At 38.5% G+C, this 14732-nt stretch overlaps 1 protein-coding gene across 8 annotated transcripts in view; it reads right to left on the bottom strand.

Annotated features, from left to right (window-relative positions):
- The window catches only part of RBPJ (recombination signal binding protein for immunoglobulin kappa J region), a 211125-nt gene that overhangs the window by 87743 nt on the left and 108650 nt on the right, over positions 1-14732 (bottom strand). The window contains exon 1 of one of the 8 annotated variants that reach the window (XM_019642407.1): positions 14371-14389. The exons of the other annotated variants lie outside the window; for them this stretch is intronic. The gene's annotated coding sequence lies outside the window, so the exon portion shown is untranslated. Of the gene's footprint in view, positions 1-14370; positions 14390-14732 lie in introns of those variants that run through there. 8 annotated transcript variants of the gene reach the window in all.

Here is a 14732-nt window from a genome sequence, read left to right as displayed (position 1 = left end):
CTCCTTCTACAACCTTTCTTCCCAAGTTGTACAATGAAATGCAGAGGCAAAATCCCAAATAAAACTGTTCTAAAAAATAAAATAGATTAAAAAAAATCCTACATAAATCAGTTTCCGATTCTTCTTCACCCTCCTGCCTCCGATCTATACTCCACATGGATGGAGGGAAAGGGCGACCCTGGTCGGTGGGTACAGCCAATCGTGTTGACGGATGACTAAGGTTTAACCATGTAACTGGTGGTGGAGCGCGGAGGAAGAGCAGGAATGCCCAGTCGCGTTATCACAGACTAGATTATACAATTACTAGGCGTTCATGGCAAGAAAGTGGAATCCAGAGACATGAGTTTGAATGCCAACTCTCCCGCCTGAGTAAGAAAAGGACAGCTTTCAAAAAGTGATGTTGTTTAAGAAACCATTCATTCATTCATTCAACAAATACTGAGTTGAGTACCTACTACGTAGCAAGCACTATGTTCTAGAGGGGGAAAGACAAATTAAAAAGGCAAATAAAACATACTGCTATTGTAGAAGTCGATATAAACAAGTGAGAAAAATAAGAGCACAGAATGTGAGATAAAAAGCAAGATAAATGTGGTAAAATGAAAAAGCACTAGAAAGAAGACCAAGAAAAAGGAGCCAGTGAGGTGGGAAACCAGGAGCGTGGTCCTAGAAGCCAAATGAAAAAATGTTTGAAAAAGGGAGTGATCCAAGATTTCAAATGCTGCTGATCAAGCCAAGTCAGATAATATCTGAAAAAAACTGACCACTATATTCACCTGTGTGGAGGGAACTGCTAACCTTGAGAGGAGCAGTTTTATTAGAATTGTGGAGATTAAAAAAACCTGGCTGAAGGAAGTTTAGGGAAAATGGAGTGAGAGCATTTGGAGACAGAAAGAACTCTTCACGGGAAGTTTGTTGCAAAGGGGAAAAGTGGCATAGGGAATAGAGGGGAGTGTGGAATCCAGGCGAAATAATGGCATGTTTGTATACTGTCAAGAATGCATCAGTAGAAAGGTAAAAACTAAGAGAGAAGGAAGGCTAGCTCAGGCTAGTCCAATGTCGCAGAATAGCGGAAAAGAGACGGGATCTAGTGCACACGGGAGGCTCGCTCTTAAAGGGGAGTGGCTCTTAAAGGGGAGTGCTCACGGGATTTGCAAATGTCAGCAGGCATCAGAATCAGCTAGAGGGCTTGCTGAAACAGACGGTTGGTTGGATTCCACCGCCTGAGCTTCTGAGAAGGTTGGGGGTGCAGTGAAATAATCTGCATTTCTAACCAGTTCCCAGATTATCCCATTGCTGCTGGTCCACGGACCTCACTTTAAGAACCACAGCTCTGTATCAACAGAAGGGAAGCAGAAAAAAATTTGAGTGTTTGAGACCAAATGCTTATACACTTGGTTATACATTTTGTAAAGAAATAAGGTTAGAGCCTATATCGCATAATACGTACACAGAAAATAAAATCCTCCCAGGATTTTATTAAAAGGATAAATCATTTTTTAAACATAAAAGAGCACATACACAAGAAAAACCCATACAAGTATGCTTTCATAATCTTATGGTGAGGAAATAAGCAATATACAAAGCCAAAGGAAAAACTACAAATTTGACTACATAAAAATTTTAAACTATTAAGACAATAAAACTGAATGATTAATGAAAATTTTAAAAATATTTAATATATTGACAAAAAGTATTATCTAGAAAATAAGAAGTTCCTACACAAAATGAGAGAGGCATCTATAAGAAAAATACCAATGGCCAACCAACAGATGAAAAAAGAACAGTGATTCCAATTAGAAGTACCCACACCCAGGTTTTGATATCTTCACAGGTGCACAGATGCGTTCGGGGCAGTAATGTAAAAAAAATGAGAAGTAGACTACCTCATAGCAGCTATAAGAACCATGGGAGTCACACCTAATGACACCCAGAACTAGGCAAAAAAGACTGTTCCCAAGTAGCTGAGGAACAATATGCTGTTTAACTGGCATCCAATTGATGTGAAGGAAGGGCAGACAGGAGAACACGAAGTTTTTTCAATCACATATGCATGGAAATGCATTCTACAGAAGGATGGGAGAAGGCTGCACATCACACTCTAAACACAGGCCATCTGGGGCAGAAGCAAGGAGGTGCCACTCTTCATGCTCCAGGGTTTACTTTTGAGCTTTTTTAACAACATATTTATATATTACTTTTGGGGGTAATAAACATTTTTTTAAAAAGATAAAGCCTGGAAGGATAAATATACATGTAAATGTTACTTGTGTTTAATTTGATAGGATTATGATTTGTTTGCCTTTTTCTATTTTGTTACTTTTGTTTGAGAAATAAAATACATGTAGCATTTGAACTATCCAGAATCAATACAAAAATGTTGAGTCTGTCTTTTTTTTTTTTTTGAGTCTGTCTTTTAATGTGAGCCAAAAGAAAGTTTGGATTTTTAGAGACTCTTTCATAAAAATAGCAACCATGACTTTTCCTTTCTCGGTGCATGAGAAAGGTGAGCATGGCAAGATAAATTAATGTGGAGTTTGGGAGGATACTCACCCCACCTTCAATAAATAGTGCATATCTCTGGGGGCTGGGGTTTAGGTGTGTAGAGGACTCATTACGTTATATTGATTTCATTTACAATTAACATATATTTAGCTAATGATATTTTTAAAAACTCAGATGGGATTTTAGGATGGTTGTGTCAACAGCACAGTTTTTCAATCTCTCCCACAGGAAAGACAGGGCAACCAGACAGCAAAAATCAAAATCTTTGCACACTGTTTACAACAAAATTAGGTTACCAAGTAGCCCCACAACCCCCCAAACACCAACAGGTGTACACTAACCATCAACAGCCATAGGTTAAAGAAGGAAGCAAGCAGGGTGGGCAGCTGACAAGTCTGTGACAATAGTCCAACCACGAGATGAAAGAGGCTTGGCAAAATAAAGCAAGGGCAGTGGGCGAGGAGAACCCAGAATATCTGAGACAAAAAATCTGGAAGCGGAAAGGGAAAGATTCGGTCATCAACAAAATAAGAAAATGCAAGGAAATGAAGAAAATCCTTAAGTTCATTTTTACCTGTGACAGTGAGACAGACAATAGCATTGGCAGCAGGTATCAAGCCTATTTTATAATATGGTACGACAAGTCTAAGTAGTGCGAAGAACAAGTTGTTTTGGGAAAACCAAGTTTCGTGGGCTAGAGAACAACCAGTAGGAGTTTCAGAAACATGGATCTAAACATGTGAGCTGATGCTACATATAAAGTCAAAGAACAGATAAGGAGAGAAAGTCGAAGATCGCAAACAATGATATTTAAGACTGGAGGAGGAGGAAGAGGTAGCAAAGAAAAAATGGAATGTTTAAGAGATAAAACACAGAGAGTGTCTTGCTAATCAAGAATAAAGAGATCACGGTCAACAAAAAAAAAAGGATACAAAAAAATTAAACAGCCTCATGACCGATACGAGGTTTGGAGGTCCAGTTGAAAGGTTGAATTTACTGATGACCTGGGGTGACAACCAGATTTTAACATGTAACACAATATAAAAATGAGACAAGTAGTAAAGAAAAGATAAGGCAGTGTCTTGAATGAGAGCTAAGAATGGAAATGGACATTAAGCAATTCTTACAGACGAGACCTAGTCTGGCAGCCCCTTTATATACGTACATTTGATCCTTACAAGAATTCTGAGATAGGCTCTCCATTTTACAAGTGGGGAAACTTAAGTTACAATGCAATTATATAACCTGCCCAAGGTCATACAGTGTGTATACAAAATAATTAAAAGACCTGAAAATTGGTCTTTAGGCAGAAAAGGAGTAAGATAATATAAAAATCTGAAAATACAAAATGAAGGAGAATTAACTGATAGAACAACACCACCACAGGAGTACCTGACAAAATTGTAGTAAATTTTACTTGAAGATAAATGATGCTACTTCAGAGAACCTTTTAAGTTCAAAGACTAGTCGAGTCTAATTTTGAAAGCATTTCTAGAACACAGATTTATTTTTAAAGTAATCTAATAATGAATATAATCTCCTTTTCCTTACAGCCGTGCATTAGACATATTTGGGACTATCTTGCCACCTAATAGAGAGCTTGGAATCTTCCAGGTGATTACATTTAGGTGGAGAGGTGAACAAAAGCTCTGTCAGCACGTACAGGGCCGTGCAAATGGTAAAGCAGTAGCAAAGCTTTGTAAACCTGAGTTAAATTACTAAATCCCAGACCCTCGCACACCTTATCTATAAAATGGAGATACCATCTCCCTCATTTTGTAGTTGAGGATTCTGTAGATATTCAATGAAATGTCAGTTCTCTAATCTCCTTGATATTATGTTTACTAAACTACTGACATTTTAATACTATACACACACACACACACACACACACACACACACACACAGAGTATTAATGTTAGCATTTCATTCGGAAAAAAAGTTGAAGAATACAGAGGGTGCCGAAAAAAATGTATACACATTTTAAGAAAGGAAAAAACTGTATTAAAATTGTAATAGTATATATACCGATAACAAAAGATGAATACAAGTCATGTGTATACATTTTTTTGGCACTCCCGATATACTCCCAATTGTTAACAGTAGTTAATTTTCTGGTAGAAGACTACAGTGGCTCACTTCACATGATATAAATAACTTTTACGTTTCTTATAACAAACATTTTTTTTTTCATGCGGGAGTCGAACTGGCAACCTTGCTGTTAAGTGCGCACACTCTATCCACTGAGCCATCCAGGCGGCAGCTCAGCTCAAGGTGCGGAGTTCAGTCCCAGTCGCAGGGTGCACGACGAACAGGCAATCTTGTCATTAGGAGCACGTGCTCTCACCAGCTGAGCCATCCTGCCACCTGTTGGCAGCTCAGCTGGGGCGCGACGTCACTAGCCCATGTGGGAATCGAACCAGCGACCCTGTTGCTCAGAGCTCATGCTCTTAAGCAAACTCTTAATCAACTGAGCCACTCAGCCAGTCCCAAACATTATTTTTCCAATCAGAAAATTAATCAGCATTGAGTGTTTACAGATGACATTCATTAACCCTTAAAAACTTCCATATCAAGACAGTCACTTCCCTGAAATAATTATAGAAACAAGCTAAAAATGAAATGAAAAAATAAATCATCTGTACACCTAAGCTACCATGTAAATTTAAATTCTAATATAATTTAAAAGATACTTGATTTATTTACCAACTGACAACTTCCAGGAATTACAGCTAAGAAGCTAGGTTTAAGCGAATGACATGCCACTAATCTTGTATATAAAATGTACACATCACACTGTATATTGTGGAAGTCCAGAATGAAGAATGGCTTGTTTACCAATAATTATGAAATAACCTTCGAAACTACAGCTATCCAGGTTTTTTTTTAAACATTACAATAGTGAAGCAGCAACTCCCATTAATTCATTGTATTTAATCAAATAATGACACTCATTATAAACTGTAATTACCAAAACTATCACTACTATCTGTGAAATGCTGAAAAAGATTTAATTCACTTCCTTGACATTTGTATAAGCACAGATGACAGATAAAACAGATTTAATGAATTCCATAGTCAAGAGAGTAATATTGTCTTGACACATACACTTTAAAAAAAAAAATCCCTGTATGAAAATGAGCCCATCTTTTAGTATAAAATTTCATGTTTGGCCTCCTACCCTGTATGACAATCTTTTTCTCAATCTCTTCCATTTTCTCTTCCAGAGGCTTTAGGAACTCAGACAGCTGGAATTTAATGCAGGTAGCAGAACTAAAAGCTAGGGAGGGAAGAGACAGGGACTGGTGTCAGCCAAGGGTAATTGGACCCAGGCAGTTCCTGAGTGGGGGCCACTAAAGCAGAATGGGTGAGGAGGTGTGCAGTGAGAACAAATGTGTTCTCCAAGAGGCCACCACCCTCATCAGTCGGAAAACAGCAAAGGAGGAAAGAACAGGCAGGCTCAGAGATGACTGTTTATTAAGTAACACTGGCAGCAGCACTCCACAACCAGGCTTGGGGCTGAGAGATTTGTATTCTTGGTCTAAGTTCCCACAAACAGGATAAAAAAACTTTTTTAAAAAACAAACGAAGTGCGGGCCGGCCGAGTGGCGCGATGGTTAAGAACTGGCTTGGGACACCAGAGGGCCCTGGTTCGGATCCCACATATGAGGGCCAGTGACACTGCCCTCCACAGCTAAGATGCTGAACAACAGCTCAACCTGGAGCTGGGTTGCCATGAGTTGCCGGCGACGGCATAGGCTGCAGCCCCTGTGGCAATGGGTTGCCATGGGCTACCGTGTGTAGCCAGCAGCCAACATGAGCGGCCAGCAGCCGCAGTGAGCGGTGTCCAGAAGCCGGCGACTGATCTGCCTCGCCCGGGAAGAGCGCAATGATGGTGCCAACTTGGGCCAGTGAAGCAATGTCCTCCACAACTAGACTGAAGAATAAAACGACAGCAACTTGTCTGTTCCCCTTACCCCAATTCCCCAGCACTGTTCCCTTCCCCCCAATACCCCAATAAAAATCTTAAAAAAAAACAAAACAAAACACACAAACGAAGTGCATGTAATATTAAAAGACAGCTGAGTGGTATACATAAATAAGACTATAAAACCAGCATAAGTATCTCCCCAAAAATCAAATCAGGAACCAGTCCCACTCAGTGAATGTATCTGGGCTATTAGATAGCTGTAAATTATTTAATCTATCTGTGCCTACTCATTTAAATGAGTGGTTACTTTGGAACATATGATTAGCAAAGTCTTCCAGCTCTGAAGTTTACTGAATCTAATGGATTGAATAATCTATAACATTTGTGACATAGGATGTAGTTACCATTTTATGGTTTGTTACTCTACAACAGGGAAGGTACAATATACAAGAAAATAAATGAGAACATAGAGTCATAGCCCATTAGCCCTATCACTAAATCCAGTATGAAACAAATTCCCAGTCTCTTCCATTAAAGCAACCCAAAGTCTCAGAAAAACCATAACCTAAAATCTAGCCAGCAGGCTTCACTTTAAATACATTTGGAGATGGGGAGTTTAGTCACTTGTGAATTTCCCTGAGCTTCTCTTCGGCTTCTTTCTACAGAACATATTGTATGCCATTAGGCTTTTCAATTTTTTAACACTCAGAATGAGTTTTCTATTTGCTATATGCTTCATATTCCACTTGAAAAACAATAGTCCAGAAATGGCAGAAAGCAGAACATAGTAATCCAGAGGTCAGTTTCTCCAAAAAACCAATCAATGCTGCAATGTCAGCCCTATCACTGCAACTAAGTGCCACCTAGTGGCAAGTGTTATATATTATTAAATCCATACAAGTCATATTCATCCAGAACAGTCTGCCCACAGCAGTTGCTCCACAATTATGCAAGTAAAATATTGATCCTGTCCTTATGGAGCTGACCGATTAAAGACACATAGGGAGATAGAGAGATAATCAATACAAATATATTTATATAATTGTAGAAAGAGTATAAATGTTACAGCAGGTATATGCAAAAATAAGTATTTGGCCTTTATTTAAAAGCTAAAAGAAACAAAAACACTTTGTTAAGTAGGTTCTCTTATACCTGTTCACCTCACTCAGACTTCCCCATTTCTAATTAGTGTATCACTCAATTTCCAATCATTAGTTATTTTTCCCTCACCTTCCCTTTTCACCTCAAACCATCTTATCCTTTTCAGAAAGGAGGAGGAGAAAAACCTATTTATTGAGCACCTACTACTTCCAGAACTGAACTATGGCATTTTATTTCCCCTACCTCATTTAATCCTCATATCAATACCAGGAAGTATTATGTTCTTCCATTTTTTAGACAAGAGCAAGACTTAGATTAAGTGACATGCTCATAGCCACAGATCTATTTTAGAGAGAGTGCTGTGATTCTACAGCTCCCTATGCCACGCTGCCTCAAAAAGAGCTGTTTGTCTTTCCGTTCCTAGGCCTATCACCAAGATGAGACCTTGGTCACATTTCTCTTATGGTTTCCATCAATTCCAATCTGTTTTACATTGTTTACATCCAGCCTCACCTCCTCAAAAACGCTCAGTGATGCCCTCTCCCATATTCCTGACTGATCATTCAAACCCTCAGCTTAGTGCTCAAGGTCCTCTAAGAGGTCCCAGCCACTTTTCCAGTTTCATTTCCTACCTCTCCCTACCACTCTCACGTTTTCTAGGAACTCGCCTCCAATTAAGAGATAATCATTCACACTTGTGTTCCCACCAACATTATACACCTGGTACACACTTCTAATCTCTCTAATGATAAGTATCTGTATTCTTTCCACTAAATCATGAGCTTCACCAGCCATTTCTTAACCATCCTTATAAGACAAATACGTAGCAGCATCTTATAATCTTATATTTATTAAGTGCTCAACAATTGTTTCTTTAACATAATGTTATTAAAGCAATTATAAAGGAGAATCCCTAAAGCATGGTTATCCTCTTCCTCTCCCTTCATCCTCCCTTCAAGTCTGCGGACCTCAATGTTTCTGCTTCCTCCAGTTGGTGTATGGATCAGGAGCTTTGCATAGAGCTACAAAATTTTTTGCATGAAAAATTTTCTCACATTCAAACCAAAAGCTGGGGACTATGGAGACAACAAGAAGTTCACCGGTTACCAGGGGGGAGGAAGGAAGGATGAATACGCGGAGCACAGAGGATTTAGGGCAGTGAAACTACTCTGTATGATTCTACCATGGCAGATACATTACACATTTGTCCAAACCTAAAGAATGTACACCAAGACTGAACCATAATGTCAACTATGGACTTGGGAAGATAATAATGTGTAAATGTAAGTTTATAAATGATAACAAATGTACCATTGTGCCGGGGGATATTGATAATGGAGGAGGCTATTTGTATATGGGGGCAGGGAGTACATGGGAAATCTCTATACCTTCCCCTCAATTTTGCTGCTCCAAAAAATAAAGATTAAAATAAAAAAAAAGTATGCTGGCAAAATAAAGCAAGACCTTAGTGGGTCTGCAGTTTTCCAAACAGGGAACAAATATTCTTGTTCCAATTATGCAAACCAGCTTAAAGCTTATATATTCTGTCTGGAGCAAGACTAGCTCCAAAATAAGTTGTTTATAATTTTTAAAAATCCACAACGTTGGTTCTATACTTTATAAGGCAACTAATATTGTAGTTATATAACACTACACTTTAAAAAGATATAGTGTGGTATATCTTTACCACACTAATAAAAAAAAGTGTTTTATAAAGTAATAAACATTTTTCTTGGTTATGTAAACTTATTATGAGTAACTATTCTTATGCATTTACAATTCTACCAACTAATTAACAATGTACAAAACATTAGCCCTAAGACCAGGTTAAAAATATTAAATATAGAAAAGGAAGCATGGGAGGGGGATTAAAAGGGTCAACTTGATTTTCTAGTGTATTCCATCTCACATCCAACAGGTGCAACACTTTCACTGCAGGGCTTTTTTGCAACTTAGGATACCTAAAAAGTAGTGGTTTCTATCTTCTCATTTTTGTAAACTTCAAATAGTGTAAATATGCCCTAGACTGTCATGAACATGACCAATCTAACTGAAAAGCTGCCATGCATTGTCTCAACACAACAAAACTACACAAATATTTATACAGATTACTACCAATTATACAAACCAAGCCAGAGTGCGTCCAACACTTGCTCTCCCCCAGTAGTAAGCTATGTTCAGGAAATACATTACCCTTTTCACACCATTAGGGTATCATTTCATTCCCTGGAGCAGAAGCAAGCCTAATGAGGCATAAGCGACACCATGATGCTGTGCCAGGCCTAAGGGGCATCCAGAACTGTGGGCAGGGTGTCTGAGAAATGGTAGCAGTTGGGCATTCAACATTCCTACATCATTACGGCTGTCCAGGCAGAGAAGAAAGCAGTGAGATGTATGTAGACCCCAAAAAGTTGGGGGTGACTCAATGACAACATCCGTGGTCAAGCAGTAATTTACCAAGTATGTCTGCTCAAAACGCCAAGGCACATATTTCAAGGGCTGCGGTCCTCTGTACTAAATACACTGCTGCCTTCCTAAAACATGACCCACAAACCACAGGTTGCAATATAAAAAGTCCATCTTGAACCCTGCCTGTGAAAAGGTACTAGGAGAAACCATCTATTATAATTAAAATATTATATAGAGTGTTTTAGTATTTTCAAATAACTTACACATACTTTGTTTTATTTGACCTTTATAATTTCACATATTTTACCTTACTTGATAGTCACAATGTGCCTGGCAGATAAATACAACAAAATTATCATTCCCTAGTCTATAGAGATAGAACCTGAAGCTTGGAGAAATTATCTATAAGTAATCTGTCCGTAAAAGCTGAGTCTCTCTTAAGATTATCAACTTATTTGGTTCAATGATATGAATCCCCCCAAAAAGCAGTCTACCATGTCTTAAGGTTTAATGTACATCCCTATGCATCTAAGAAGTACTTAAAAATAATGAAATCTTTTGAGAAACACTTGACAGTCAACCCTAAGGAAAAAAAAAAAGTGAAATTTAAGCTTGTCAGTTTTACACAAACAATATAGTATTTTCTAATAATCCGAAAGAAACTTTTACCTAAGAGTTTTACTATAATGTTCTCAGGGGTTATAAGACTGCCGCTACTGGAAAATATCAAATCCTTTGGGTACTTTAGTAACTAAATTCCCTACAGAATCAATATATCAAATTCTGCCTACATGAACCATGTTGCATCAAGGTTTCAAAGTACTCAGTTCTTTGCTCAAAAAACCTTTTTACTGAGTCCGTATCATATGCTAGACACTCTTTTGAGTATAAGAACATATAAATGATTAAGAGAATGATATCCGCCACCAAGTAACTAATAGCCTTTGGATGTGACAATTACAATTTAGTATGACACTTCCAAGAAAATTATACCAGGTCCTTTTAAGAACACACAGGAGGGGCACTGAACTCAGCCTGATGGGATCTGGTTAGAATATCCTCAGGCTTAATCTTGAATAATAAATCCACCAACACCAGCACTTTTCAAGCACAGGGAGGCATTAACTGCTGAGCCCACGCAGGGAACCTCAAGTTCTTAAATATGGCTGGAGCGTTGAATATGAAGGAAGAGAATGGCAAACAGCTCAGCTGGACAAAAGGTTAATGAAATAAATATAGAGGACCCTACATGCCATGCTGGCTAACATTTTTTTGAGCACTTGGTATGTGTCAGGCAGGCATCCTACTAAATGTTTTCTTGCATTTAATCCTCACAACAACCCATTGAGCTAAGAATAATTATCTTGCAATAGATGGAAGAGGCAAGGAGAGATTAGAACACCTGTCAATGTTTTAAGTGGCAGAGAGAATTGGACCTCAGTTCAGGTTAAATCCTAAATGTGAGCTCAAGCTATCCATCCACTCTCTGCTGCCTCTCTTAATGAAGGCTGCTAGGGGGAGCCATTGAAAGGTTTTGTAACTAAGGAGTGAAGTGATCAGATTTGCTTTTAAGAAAGACTGTGTGGAAGGTGGATAAAGGGTGTGAATCTAAAAGCAGAAAGAAGAAACTGCCAATGTCTGTAGTAATCCAGGTGAGAAATGATAAGAGCATGAACTGTGGTGGTGAGGACGAAGTAGACAGATTCAAGAAATTTTTCAGGAGAAAATGATCAGTTTTTAGCGATTAAATGTAAAGGTTTAGTGTGTGAGAGGAATCCAGAAATCTGGCTTGAGGAAGTAGTTGGGATATGATATCAGCTACCAGGAATAGAGATGCAACAGGTTTTGTTTGTCCAATAAATACCTACAGAGTATCTCCTAAATGCAAGTCTGAAATTACAGTCCTGGTTGTTAGAAAATATTCTTGAGAACAAATGATGATGCATTCAAAATATAAGGTATACTGAAAATTAATCATAACTATTATTAACAAACTTGGCCTAAAGTCTAATGAAAACATTTTGTGCTATTTAAAAAAAAAATACTACCACATGCAGAAAACAAGTCAGTAGAAGAAAAGCATCCCATAATTTTACAATGTTATTACATTTAAGTTTGACAGACCTTCAATCTCTTACAACACACACACACCCCACCCTGTAATTTATTTTACTTTCCCTCTAAGCTTATAGGGGCAAAAATGTATCTGTTTTATTACCCAAACTATAATACATATTTGGGGTTTTTTCATCCCACTATCACCACTGTGACTTGCCAACAACTTAGTTCATAACCTCCTACTTGACTTCCTATAAAATATGACCTACTTCACATCAGCTTAATTCAGTCACAATTCCTAGACTTTAACCACACCTTTTATCCAAGGATGCCCTCTACAAATCCTAAAGCATAGCAATCCTGTGCAGATGTGGCAAGTTATTACAATTCCCATTTTACTACACAGTTAGGAAATTGGCCCAGGGGATGTAGAGTAACTTGGAAATAATCACAAAGCCTGATGCCAAAAATAACAACTTTTAGTCAATCCATGAGAAAATACTGCCCCTAGTTGAAATAACATGAAAATGAGTATTAGGAGAAAGCAAAATGCAAAATTGTGTTTTAAAGCCAAGTCCTACGTTTTTAAATTTTATTTTTAAAAATGACCAAATACTAGAATTAAGATTTGCAAGAGCCGACACCCTATTTCCCCCCTAATACCTTATCCATCTAGAATGCCAAAAATGACTTAATGAATTAGAGCTGGCAAGAGTGGCTTCTCCCAAAACCATCTTTTTTCTTAGCCACTTAAAAGACATTGATAGAAATCTGTTAGTATAAGAGGTAACTTTTTAATAAACCAAACTGCTTAAATCTAACATCTAGAAGCACATTAGAATAGGTCTGAAAATATTGCAAGTGAGCCTCATATTTTTTCCTGCACTCACCTGCAACACTCATGAGCAATAAATTTACAGCTTTAATCATCAATTATCAGAAAGCCTACCAACCACAACTCATGCCGTATGTTTCTAAATATGCTACTGTTTGATATAATTTAGTAAAGACACTGTTTCATTAGTAAAGATACTTTCATTCCTTCATGAAGTAAAGGTCTTACACAATTTAGAAACAAAAAGAAAAGTTTCCTTTGTAAAAGTTGCGTTTATGTTTGTGTGATCGTTCTTATATACACAAGAGTAAAATACCTTCCATTATTACACTTTGCTTATATTGAGAAACAACAGTGTGCTCAAGATTTTAACCTTCAAAAGAATGATTATGCACTGAGAACAAGTAAAGGAGACAAATGATTATTGGTAAAATTCAGTCATGGAATCCATACTGCTAATTTTGACAAAAGCCTCACATATCAATCATGAAACATGATTTTCCATTAATTAAAATTCTAATCACAGCCTTCAAAAAAAAATGCTTTCCACTATGCCAACGTTCCTCACACTACATCTTGCACACCCTCTACTAGTAGCGTTTTATGTGGAACTTTAGTTTATCAATGACAATCCAGATGATTTTAAGGGTAACATTATCTCCTAAGAGTAGTGATCCACTAGTGGGGGGAGGGGAACCTCCTGAAATACATATTCGGTCTAGCAATCCTGGTAAATCTAGTATCTTATTCCCAGTACCAGAATATTCAGGCCATTTAAATAGACCGCCACTCTCTCCCTACCCACCCCCACAACTCCAAGCCTTTAACACTACCATAACAATAAGCGCTCTGAACAATATAAAGCTCCTTTAACACTAAAGCTCCTTTACCTTAAGACTATTACTTAAATGTCTTTTCATTGCAGTTCATTAATGCACTCCACAAAGATTCTAGAAGCAGTATTCATCAACCAGAAACTGCAGTCTTAAGCGCTTTCCTCATTTCAACTCCAAAGATGGGGCAGAGGGTTGTCATAAGTCTACAGAGCAAAAGCGAATAATTGTAAACTATAATGATTAAGAAAAAATTAAACGTATCAAATTCACAAGCAGGATGCCCTCCTCCTTCCTGACGAAGTAGGAGTTACTGGTAAAATAACTCCACTCCACACCTAGAGTCTAGAAAATGCTGAAATTCCCCACCCCAACATTCACAAGTTTTTAACGTCAAAATTCACTTAACTGCTATTCACATGCCAAATGAATACCCAATGTGGAGATCTGAAACTATTCTCACACACCAACAGAAAAGAAAAAAAAAAGGAAAAAAAAACCACCTTGCGCCTCTTCTAACCTTCCTACAATACCCTCAGGTAACCCAGATGCAAAGCAACGACAGCTGCCCTGGGTCTAGGCCGCCAGAAACCAAGGGCCTGAGGGGCAATAACCAAGAGACCCGATCTTTTTCCAGGGTTACCGTTTCCCAGCAAAACCACCACCGGCCCGAAGAGACGGCGAAGGAAACGGCAGACCTTGTAATCCCGAGAGACACGGGGAGGAGGGGTGCATATAATCCCGAGAGACAGAGGTGCGGGGAGCAGGAGCGCCGAGCAGAGTCAGGATCCCCACGCATCTTTCAGACCCACAGAAACAACTAACCCCAGGGTCTGTCTGCACGTCCAGGCAGCAGATGGAGTCCCCGGGGCTGAGGCAGTTCAGCCGACAGACACTGTGGGCAGTGGATATATCAACCGATGATGGGAGGGGAATGGGGGTGCCAGGCGAGTAAGCCACGGGGCGTGATCAAAGACCAAGCAGAAAGGTGAGGGTGACACGTGAGAAAAACAATAGATGAAAAATTAAAGAGAGAGCAACCTGGTGCCCGGGCTGTAGC

Source organism: Hipposideros armiger, unplaced genomic scaffold (assembly GCF_001890085.2).
Source record: "Hipposideros armiger isolate ML-2016 unplaced genomic scaffold, ASM189008v1 scaffold_68, whole genome shotgun sequence".
NCBI classification, from domain to species: Eukaryota; Metazoa; Chordata; class Mammalia; order Chiroptera; family Hipposideridae; genus Hipposideros; species Hipposideros armiger.
The sequence above is the reverse complement of the archived record's forward strand: the minus strand, read 5'-3'. Positions and strand labels throughout refer to the sequence as shown.